The following is a 10,024-nucleotide window of genomic DNA, read 5'->3' on the forward strand; positions in this document are numbered from 1 at the left end:
GAATTACTGTTTCATAGGCCATTTTCAAAAGAGTCAAGTATAAGGTCATATATAAAGGCACTTATAATTTAGACTTTGTCAAGAGCATGGATTTCTCTCTCTTGTTAAGGTCTGGGTGAGCCTTAACCATTTGTGAAAGACAGGAGCAAAAGAGCTAGTATAATCTTGTAAGTATAAGCAGAAAATATGAAGTGGAATTAGCAAGTATAGCATCCCTCTGATTTAGAGACTGACACAGCTATAATTGAAGTACTCGCTTTACATCTTGTATCTGCAATTCAAGCAGGAAGTTGAGAAATTTGAGAAGATTCAGGAAAAAGTCATTCATATACGTGATTAACGAGTTATTTAGCATCATTGACACATAAAAGTTTCAGAAGAATAAATAGAAATGTGATTACTGAGGAGTCTCCCTTCCAGAAAGTACCTAGAAAAATCTGGTGAAGGTGCTTGTCTGAAGCTGTGTAAATTCGGGCATGATATTTTAGTAGTGAGGCTATTTAACCAAGTTATGAAGAGACATGGAGAACCTATTTTAATAAAAATGAAGTACAAACTGGATGTGGTTTTCTGAATATATTCCATTTCAATCACAGCTATTTGATTACCCAGCACACTGGAAATGAGCCTAGGGGCAGCAGGCCAGTGTTAGAGTGGAGATCAATAGCCCACCTGAAGTCCATCTACACCAATGCACGCAGCATGGGCAACAAACAGGAAGAACTGCAAGCCATGGTGCAGCAGGAAAGCTACGACACAGTCACCATCACAGAAACATGGTGGGATGAGTCTCGTGACTGGAGTGCTATAATGAATGGCTATAAGGAGAGGTGGTGGGGTGGCTCTATATGTTAGGGAATGTTTCGATTGTCTAGGACTCAATGGTGGTGATAAGGTCTAGTGCTTATGGATAAATATCAGGAGGAAGGCCAGTAAGGCAGATATCCTGATGGGAGTCTGTTATAGACCACCCAACAAGGATGAAAAGGTGGATGAAGTGCTCTGCAAGCGGCTGGCAGAAGTTTCACGATTGCTGGCCCTTGTTCTTGTGGGGGACTTCAACTTACCAGATGTCTGCTGGAAATACAACATGGCAGAAAGGAAACAGTCCAGGAGGTTCCTGGAGTGTGTGGAAGATAATTTCCTCATGCAGCTGGTAAGTGAGCCTATCAGGGGAGGTGACCCGCTAGACCTGCTTCTTACAAACAGAGAAGGACTGGTGGGAGATGTGGTGGTCAGAGGCTGTTTCGGGCATAACAACCATGAAATGATAAATTTTTCTATTCTTGATAAGGTAAGGAGAGGGGACAGCAAAACAGCTACCCTGGACTTTTGGAGGGCAGACTTTGGCCTATTCAGGACACTGGTTGAGAGAGTCCCTTCGGAAACAGTCCTGAAGGGGAAAGAGGTCCAGGAAGCCTGGACATACTTCAGGGAGGTAATCTTAAAGGTACAGGAGCACGCTGTCCCAATGTGCCACAAGAAGAGCCGACGACGAAGAAGACCGGCCTGGTTGAACAGAGAGCTTTGGTTGGAACTCAGGAGTAAGAAAAGAGTTTACCAGCTTTGGAAGAAGAGACAGGCAACTCAGGAAGTGTATAAAGATGTTGTCAGGGCATGCAGAGAGAAAATTAGAAAGAAAAAAGCTCAGCTAGAACTCACTCTGGCCACCATCATCAACGATAACAAAAAATGTTTTTACAAATACGTTAACAACAAAAGGAGGACCAAAGAGAATCCCCACCCTTTACTTGTGTAGAAGGAAACATTGCCATCAAGAATGAGGAAAAGGCAGAGGTACTTAATGCCTTCTTTGCCTCAGTCTTTAATAGCAGACTAGTTATCCTCAGGGCAGCCAGTCCTCCGAGCTGGATGGCAGGGGTGGGGAACAGAATAATCCCCCCATTATCCAGGAGGAAGCAGTTAGCGATCTGCTGCTCCACCTAGACACGAACAAGTCTATGGGGCCGGATGGGATCCACTCAAGGATAGTGAAGGAGCTGCCAGATGTGCTTGCCAAGCCACTCTCCATCATCTACCAGCAGTCCTGGCTAACTGGAGAGGTCCCAGGCTACTGGAGGCTAGCCAATGTGATGCCCATCTACAAGAAGAGCCAGGAGGAGAATCCAGAGAGCTACTGATCTGTCAGCCTGACCTTGGTACCAGGGAAGGTGATGGAGTAGATCATCCTGAGTGAGATCACAAGGCATGTGAAGGACAATCAGGGGATCAGATCCAGCCAGTGTAGGTTCATGAAAGGCAAGTCCTGCTTGACCAACCCGATCTCCTTCTGTGATCAGGTGACCCACCTGGTGGATGAAGGAAAGGCTGTAGATGTGGTCTACCTGGACTTTAGTAAAGCCTTTGACACTGTCTCCCACAGCATTCTCCTGGAGAAGCTGGCAGCTCATGGCTATCTTTACTGGGTGAAAAACTGGCTGGTTGGCCGAGCCCAGAGAGTGGTGGTGAATGGAGCTAAAGTCAGTTGGCGGCCGGTCACCAGTGGTGTTCCTCAGGGCTCAGATTTGGGGCCAATACTGTCTAATACCTTTATTGATGCTGTCCACAGCAATGATTTTAAGTCAATTTCCAGCTACCAGGGGGACACTGGCAAGTACCAGCAGGCTGGACACGCTGGTGGATTGCATTTGCTCTGTGTGCCTGTGAACTCATGCCAACTGGAAATATTCAATTCTTCTTGAAGGCAATATTCAGAAGATAGTTTTTCCATATCTCTTCTCATACTTGCATAACTTCTTTCTTCTTGTACATCCTGCCCTGAGAGTATCCACATAGTCTTGAATTAGCTATTTCTGAACACGGATAAAAGAAATATGATTGAAAATGGAGATAAATATCATGTAGGCAGTTATGTAGAAAAATGTCTAGCATGTGGAAAATTTGGCAGAGGGTGGGGATAGAGTGAATCTTGTATGTCTGTGCTATCTCCAAATGATTAACCTAGCATTTAGAGCTTCCCTTCCATCAACCAGGCAAGATATTAAAGATCTTTGGGGTCTGAAAATGCAGAAATCCCCAAGAAACAGATTCAAACCAGTAAATCCACACAGACTAGGACAGAACAAAGAAGCTCAGAAGCGGCATAAACATGTGCAGAGCTGCTCCTGAGCTGGTGGGTGAAAATATTCATTTTGTTTCATTTCATATTGGATTTCATGTACCCAGGATACCATTGTACATAACTACCTATGCCTTTACATAGAAGCTAAGAGGACTTCTAACAAATCGCTGCCTAGGTCCATGATTTTAGCAAATCAAGAGATGCTGGTGAAGTGTTTCCATTCATCTGCAACAATTAGTGCATCCAATTGTTTTATAGGTTCCAGACCTGTAGAATTTCAGCCTGAGAATGTTAGTTTTGAACAAATTGTTGTTCCTGTTTGCCTTGCACTTGCTTGATGTAGAATTCATTTTGTCTGTCTTGTAGTGCCTGAAATGTATAAAAGGATAAAGTCTAGAATAAAAAAACGTGACTGATAAGTTCAGGCATAGATGTATATCATCTAAGGTTGAATAGATGTATCCCATCTTTAAGGTGAGTTTTGGATAAGCTAGCAACCTTGGCCCAACTTATCTTCCTCAGAAATCAGCTGGAGCCGTATCATTAAATCCTGTGGAAGAAGCATTAAGGCAGTAATGGAATTTATGGAAAAATTAATCTTTGTTATAAAGATCCAATTGAAACTTGGAAACTATCAGACATAGAGTAATCTGCATTCTGCTGAATATAGGTACTTTGCCGTAACGAAGACATGAAGGATGCAATAGTCCGTGCTTGTCATTAGTGAGATATTCATGTGAAGGGTCTAGATCCATCTAAAGAATCAAAGATGTTGCAATTGCATAAAAAATGGCATTATTCTCAATACATTAAACCACAGAAAGGATCTTCCATATAAAAATACATGTTCTGTCATACAAAGCTCAAAGAAACTTTACAGTCCACAGTAAAATCTCCAATTCATCCATTTGCTGGGAGACCATCATTTAATACATGTTATTGTCTGTATTCTTAGTTTTAAATTGTGCAGCTGAACATTTTTTTTTGCCACGCTGTCTAATGCTCTATGCTGCAGGATATTGGAGTCTAGTGGACCACGCAATTAGAATGCCAGGGTGATGGTAACTTATGCAATTCAGATATGAAATTTTGCATAGAATAACAAAACAATGTGTACTAGTTATGCTCCACTGCAAAATCCATCAGTAGTGGAATCATTCTTTCATGAAACAAGACAAAAAATAAGAAAAAAATATAAAAGTAGAACACAACAAAGTTCTGTGCCATTGATACCATATTGTTATCTAACAATATCTGCTAACAAGAATGTAAAAATATAATCTCCTTCTAAAATGATTCAGCCACCTCTAACATTAACTCATGACACAACTACAGACATGAATATGCTATGCTTACTAAGTACTTCTTTTCAAAAATTATCAGCTGAGAGAAATGCATCATGGTCTAACCATATTCTATTTTTTCAGGTTCAAATTTGTCCTCTTCTTGAATTTATGCTTATTGTTGCCTTTAGCAAACTTTCCTGAGTCCAGTAGACCAGGGTGAAGCACTTCTAGATTGGACCAGTATCTAGTAATCAAGCATGAGACTCTTGATATGATTGTCCAGCTCACCAGATTTTGTATGCGTAGTTTTCACTGGATATTGACTTCAGAGGCCAATATTACACTGAAGAAATATCAAAGATTAAATCATGTTGCCTCATTAAATTTAAGGTAGGAAGACAGGATCTCCTGTGAGGCATTCAAAGACATATACTCTTCTCCCTTTATTATACTGGGAATTTAGGCTCATGTTAAATGCCTAAATTAAATCTTATATTACATTATTGTTTAGAATTTTAGTTCCATAGTTTACAGAAGCTAAGGCCAGCTGGTACAAAGTTTTCTGTATCTTAAAAATGAACTGCATCATTTTGCTTATATGATTTCTAATAATCTGACTTTTTTGACAGCCATCAGGACTGTCTATCCACCCCTTCCCTTTATAATTAGTGAAAGAAAATTTCTTAACTGGGTTATTACACTTTATAGGATAATTAGTTTTCAAACTTTAATATTTTAGCAAAGCCAGGAAGAGATGTTTTAAATATTCCAGTACTATACCATGCAGCAGGATCTCAATTTTAATCTCTTTTAGGACTTACCCATGTCCATACAAAGAGTCTTTTGATTCAGGCTGTAAAAACAAGCTAATTGGTACAGTAAATTGCACAGTTTTTTGCAAAATCAGCTCTTTAACAGTAAAGTTCTTAGTGGATGGAGTAGTAGGTCAAGGAAATGCAGCCTCTTTTTTTTTAACTCCTATGATAACTATCCTTGAGGCACACCCCTTAACAAAGGCACCTGTCAGTAGCTGCAGAATTTAAATTCAATTTCTCTGGTCATTAGAGATATATCTGAAAAGCCAGATGTCAAGGCAGGTGCCACACTATATTTGATAGTAAGTTAATGGCCCTTGAAATTCAGAAGCAGTATGTCAGCCCTAACAGCTCCCTTTGTAATCAACTCCCCCTCTTCCAGGCTTACGCCTTCTTGTGTTTCCACTGCTTTTATTAAGATCAGCAACTGAATGTGAGAATGATGTTGTTTTTCTGTTTAGATGAGCTAATATATCATGTTATATCATTTTAATGTTCATCATCTCTGGGACTTCATGTCTGTAAAACTTTAGTTCTATGGGTGTTTTTTCAAACACAGAAAAATGATGTCTGCACTGCAAATAAACCGTATGCACTATTAAATGTAGTTGTGCTGCTTCTGTTCCTAGTTGTTAAAATATTTAATTTAGGCCAGATTTGTATGGCCTTCTATCCTTTCTGCCTTATGAGATGGAGAGGATTCTTTGGAAGGCTAAAGAGGGGACACTAAAATTTCATTGCAGAATGTTGTACCAAATGCTGGCTTTGATTCGCAATATGCAGTTGCAGGTGCAATTTGGCTTCTTAGCTTTTAAAACATCAGTTTGGGCAAAACAATCATCCTCTTTTCAGACTCCCTCAAGTGCCTCATCAGATGGCAGCAGTGTTTTATAGCAAGCAGTTGAAAGATATGGCACACACATTGTAGGGAATTAAAAGGATTTTTAAAAACGAGGCAAAGTTTTTTGAATGCTGTGCAGAGTCATCATTTGTAGTGACATTCCCTGCATACTTGAACACAGAATATTCCTGCATGTAGGATCACAGAATAAATCAGAACTTAGTAGCAAAAAACAATCCTCAGCAAGTAAAAAAGTTCAACTACCTGCTGTTTTTTTGGTACCTAAGCATTTATTTTTTCCGTTTAGGGTGATGACTACTGAAATTTGGTCAGCTTTAATATCAACTAGAGAAGTTTTGCTCGGTACATCTGTCACACTAATAACATTTTAGAGATGACCATAACATAAACGTTTAACCGAATCTGTGGGACATTCAGAAATATCTGCCACAACAATCAATGTCTGCATCCCAGACGTAGGTCTTGTAGACTCAGTCCTGCAACACACTTAATCAGACTTCATGCAGGTTGCTACTGATGAGGTCGATGTCTTCTCCAGCCACTACCACCCATTCTTTTTCCTTTCCTTGTATCAGATTTAGCAATAGTGTGAGCATGTGATGAGTCAGATTAGTTTGCATGTTAAGTAGCTTTGGCCAGTCTGAGGGTTGTCTGTAGGAGACGTGTATGGTTCTTTTCTACTGGCTCATTAACACCACTGAAAGGTTAGCTGTTGGCCCACTCGCCAAAAATTGCTTAGCACCATCATTTCCATTCCTTCGAAGAGAAGGCTCCTGCCATTTATTTACCAATACATTGATTTTGAAAAAAGTGGCAATATATAAACTAAGCTGCTAAGAGGGAGACTATAATACATTGGGGAAAACAATTGAAAGAAAAAAAAATCAGTATTTTGATAGAATTCTGGACATTTTTCTAATTCCTGGGAACATTCAGGAGATAACAGTAAAGTTCTTGGAACTTGTTCCTTTACCGCTTCAGATCACCTTCAAAGAATCTCAATTATATTTTAAAATGGAAACAGATGTAAAATACCCTATTTCATTTAAAATCGCAGCAGCTGGCATGTGACATTAGCCCTCGGTGCCTCCCCTCTGATAGCATCCCTCTCCAGCGGCTACAGGAGCACCCAGATGGCCAAGAGGCACAGGGGAGTCCTAGGCATACCTAGGGAACCGCCAGCACACATCTGATTTTCTTCTAATTATATCTCAGCAATCATACCCGTGGAAAACAGTTTATGTAAACATGTCTCATGCAATTCTGTCATGTAGTAAAGATCTGGAAATTACATTTTAATTCAATTAACTCGGAGTTGAGAATACACAAAGGGCTAGGCTGGGCAATCCGTATCCATGTTGTAAATATCTGCCCACATCAGCAATCCCTGCACCAGAGTCTTCAGGGAGAAGGGGGCTGCGCAGCCTGAGCTTGTCAGTAAGGACACTCCGAATGGTGCAACAGGGCTCAGATTTCAAAAAACTTACTCCACAGAAAATTCCAAAGTTACCTTTTACTCTACATCACTGCAGAAATGTAAAAAATTTAATATATATTGAAATTCAACTAAAAAATGAAATATAAATGAAACTATTCATTATAAGATTTAAAAATGAATTATTGTTCAGATCCAGGAGGGGGAAAAATGGTGTCATTTCAGTGGTTTTAAATTTGAAGGGAAACTCTTTAAAAGTGGAAATAATTTCCTTCATATATTTAAAACACTTCAACTTTTGAACAAAATGAACATACTCCCATAAGTTTACATTTTGGCAAGCTACTGTTTATGACCAAAAAAGTCCATTTGAATATATTTTTCCACCTCCATTATTATATTTTTAGCTACAGGATGTATCAAAATGACTGTCATAGACTTTCTTTGCCAAAGAAAGTTTATATAGTTTTCCTTAAAGCCTATTCAGAAGTCAGGTGAGAAGAGGTTCATTAAAAAAACATTCCATGACAGTGCCATATTTCTGCTCAGCAAGACAGAAAGAAAAAGGGGCCGTAACAAAAGGCTTTTCCTCTCCCACAACACCTCCTCCCCAAGACTGCTTCCTATATAAAATTATATATATATAGTGGTTTGTAACCTATTGAAGAATATTGTAGATTAACAACCTCCTGCTCCCATAAGGTGGCAAACAGACCAGGTCCTCATCTAGTCCATGTGTGACAGAAAGGGCTGGGCAATTCTCTTGTTTGGCAATTTACAGATTTCAGAAATTGTCTTCCTGGTTGCTGTCTGAAAGACGCCAAAGTGTCCACTCTAGTTCAGAAAGCTCGTTTTGGAAATACTAGTTTCAGTTCTATTGCAAGTTCAATAACACATTATGTTTCAGTCCGGTATGTTTCCAGCAATAAAATACCGACTGAACTTTATAACGACTATCATAATAATCAAACCAAGTCTAGTGGCTGCTGCTGTAGAAAAGCCTGATCTGGGTGAGACAGAATTATCCCATGCCGTATCCATTTTGGCAGCTACATTACAGTACAATATATTGATATGTGACTGATAACAGGGGAAATTCTGGAGATTTATTCTCACTTACACACAGACAGAATTATAAGTGCTTTCCCCTTCGCCTGCCCTCCTCTGCTTCCTAATTCCTCTCCAAAGCCATATTTCATGTATTGAAAAAAAATAAAGAAAAAATTACTTCAGCTACCACCATACTTTAAAGAGTATGTGATCAAGCCACAATGCAGTTTCCCAGAATTTCTGTAGTGACTGTACAAACTGACCCTTGAAAAGAACAGTAGCAACAGCAGCAACAGCAGCAAAAAAAAAAAAAAAAAAAAAAAAAAAAAAAAAAAGACGCTAAAAAAAGAGCAACATAATCACATAATCCTTCCTGGAGTATTCTAGAAAAAAAAACAAACCTGGCACAAAAAGGCTGATCTTGGGACCCATAGAGAATTCACATTGTGCCACAGCCACCCACAAGACTTGCTCCTGTTACTAATGGGTCTGTAATAAAGTGTCAGCTTTCAGCAAGGAGGCATATATTTACGAGTTTTACTGAAGCAAGGATGGCCATCCAGGACAACATTACTATTAGTTGTGTTACAGTAGCTCTTGCAAACCCTGACTTCCACCTAGATTTCCAGATGAGGACACACACAGATTTTATTGTCTGATGTATTTAAAGTGTTGTATTTCCTTTGGAATTTGGTAGGAACATATGCTCTGACCTTGAAGATCTGTATTTAAGTGATATACTGCATGATATAATGAGGCAGCATGTACTAGTGAATTAATCATGGTGAGTAGCAAGCCCAAGTGCTGCAACTTGATCATCCATACTCAGAAGTCGCTGGAGCAGTCTTGTCATATGTTTGGCTCATGTCACAAAACATCATCCCAAACAATTCTTAGAAATAATTTGGAAATTAGCACTTATCAGGAAATATTCCCAAGAGGTAGTATGGATGGAGCTGTATGCCTCTGAGGCTAGAAGAGCTTAATAATGTGTATGTGGTTAAACTGTGCCAGTTGGCTTCCATGCCAAGAACAGGCCCTGACACTGTTATTTTACTAGTATAGATACAGCCAAAGAGAAATACTAATAAAATTAGTTTGAAACTACTTGGTTCAAATTACTATCACTCAGCTATCCATAAAAATTATAGTCCCTTGAAGAGAGGGAAAAGAAATGTACATGTTCCACAAAGAATGGGGCAAATAGTCAAAGGGTAAACTCTACTTGCTGCCAAATATCTTCTTCATTTGAACATTACTCACTGCAGGAGTGCTAAGAAAACAGTGTCATTTATGCTACCATGAAAAAAAGGATTAGGAAACGGATAGCAAACAGAGAAATTCTCAGGATGACTGTTGGAAAAATTATATTCCCTATCAGTGATCAGTATGAAAATGGAGATTATTCTCTGCATTTATATTTAAACAAGCACCTGCTCCAATGTGATTTTTTACCCTTTAATCCAGGATACCACTAAAATGCAACTTCATTCA

This window comes from Cariama cristata, unplaced genomic scaffold (genome assembly GCF_000690535.1).
Source record: "Cariama cristata isolate BGI_N322 unplaced genomic scaffold, ASM69053v1 scaffold9744, whole genome shotgun sequence".
Taxonomy (NCBI): Eukaryota; Metazoa; Chordata; class Aves; order Cariamiformes; family Cariamidae; genus Cariama; species Cariama cristata.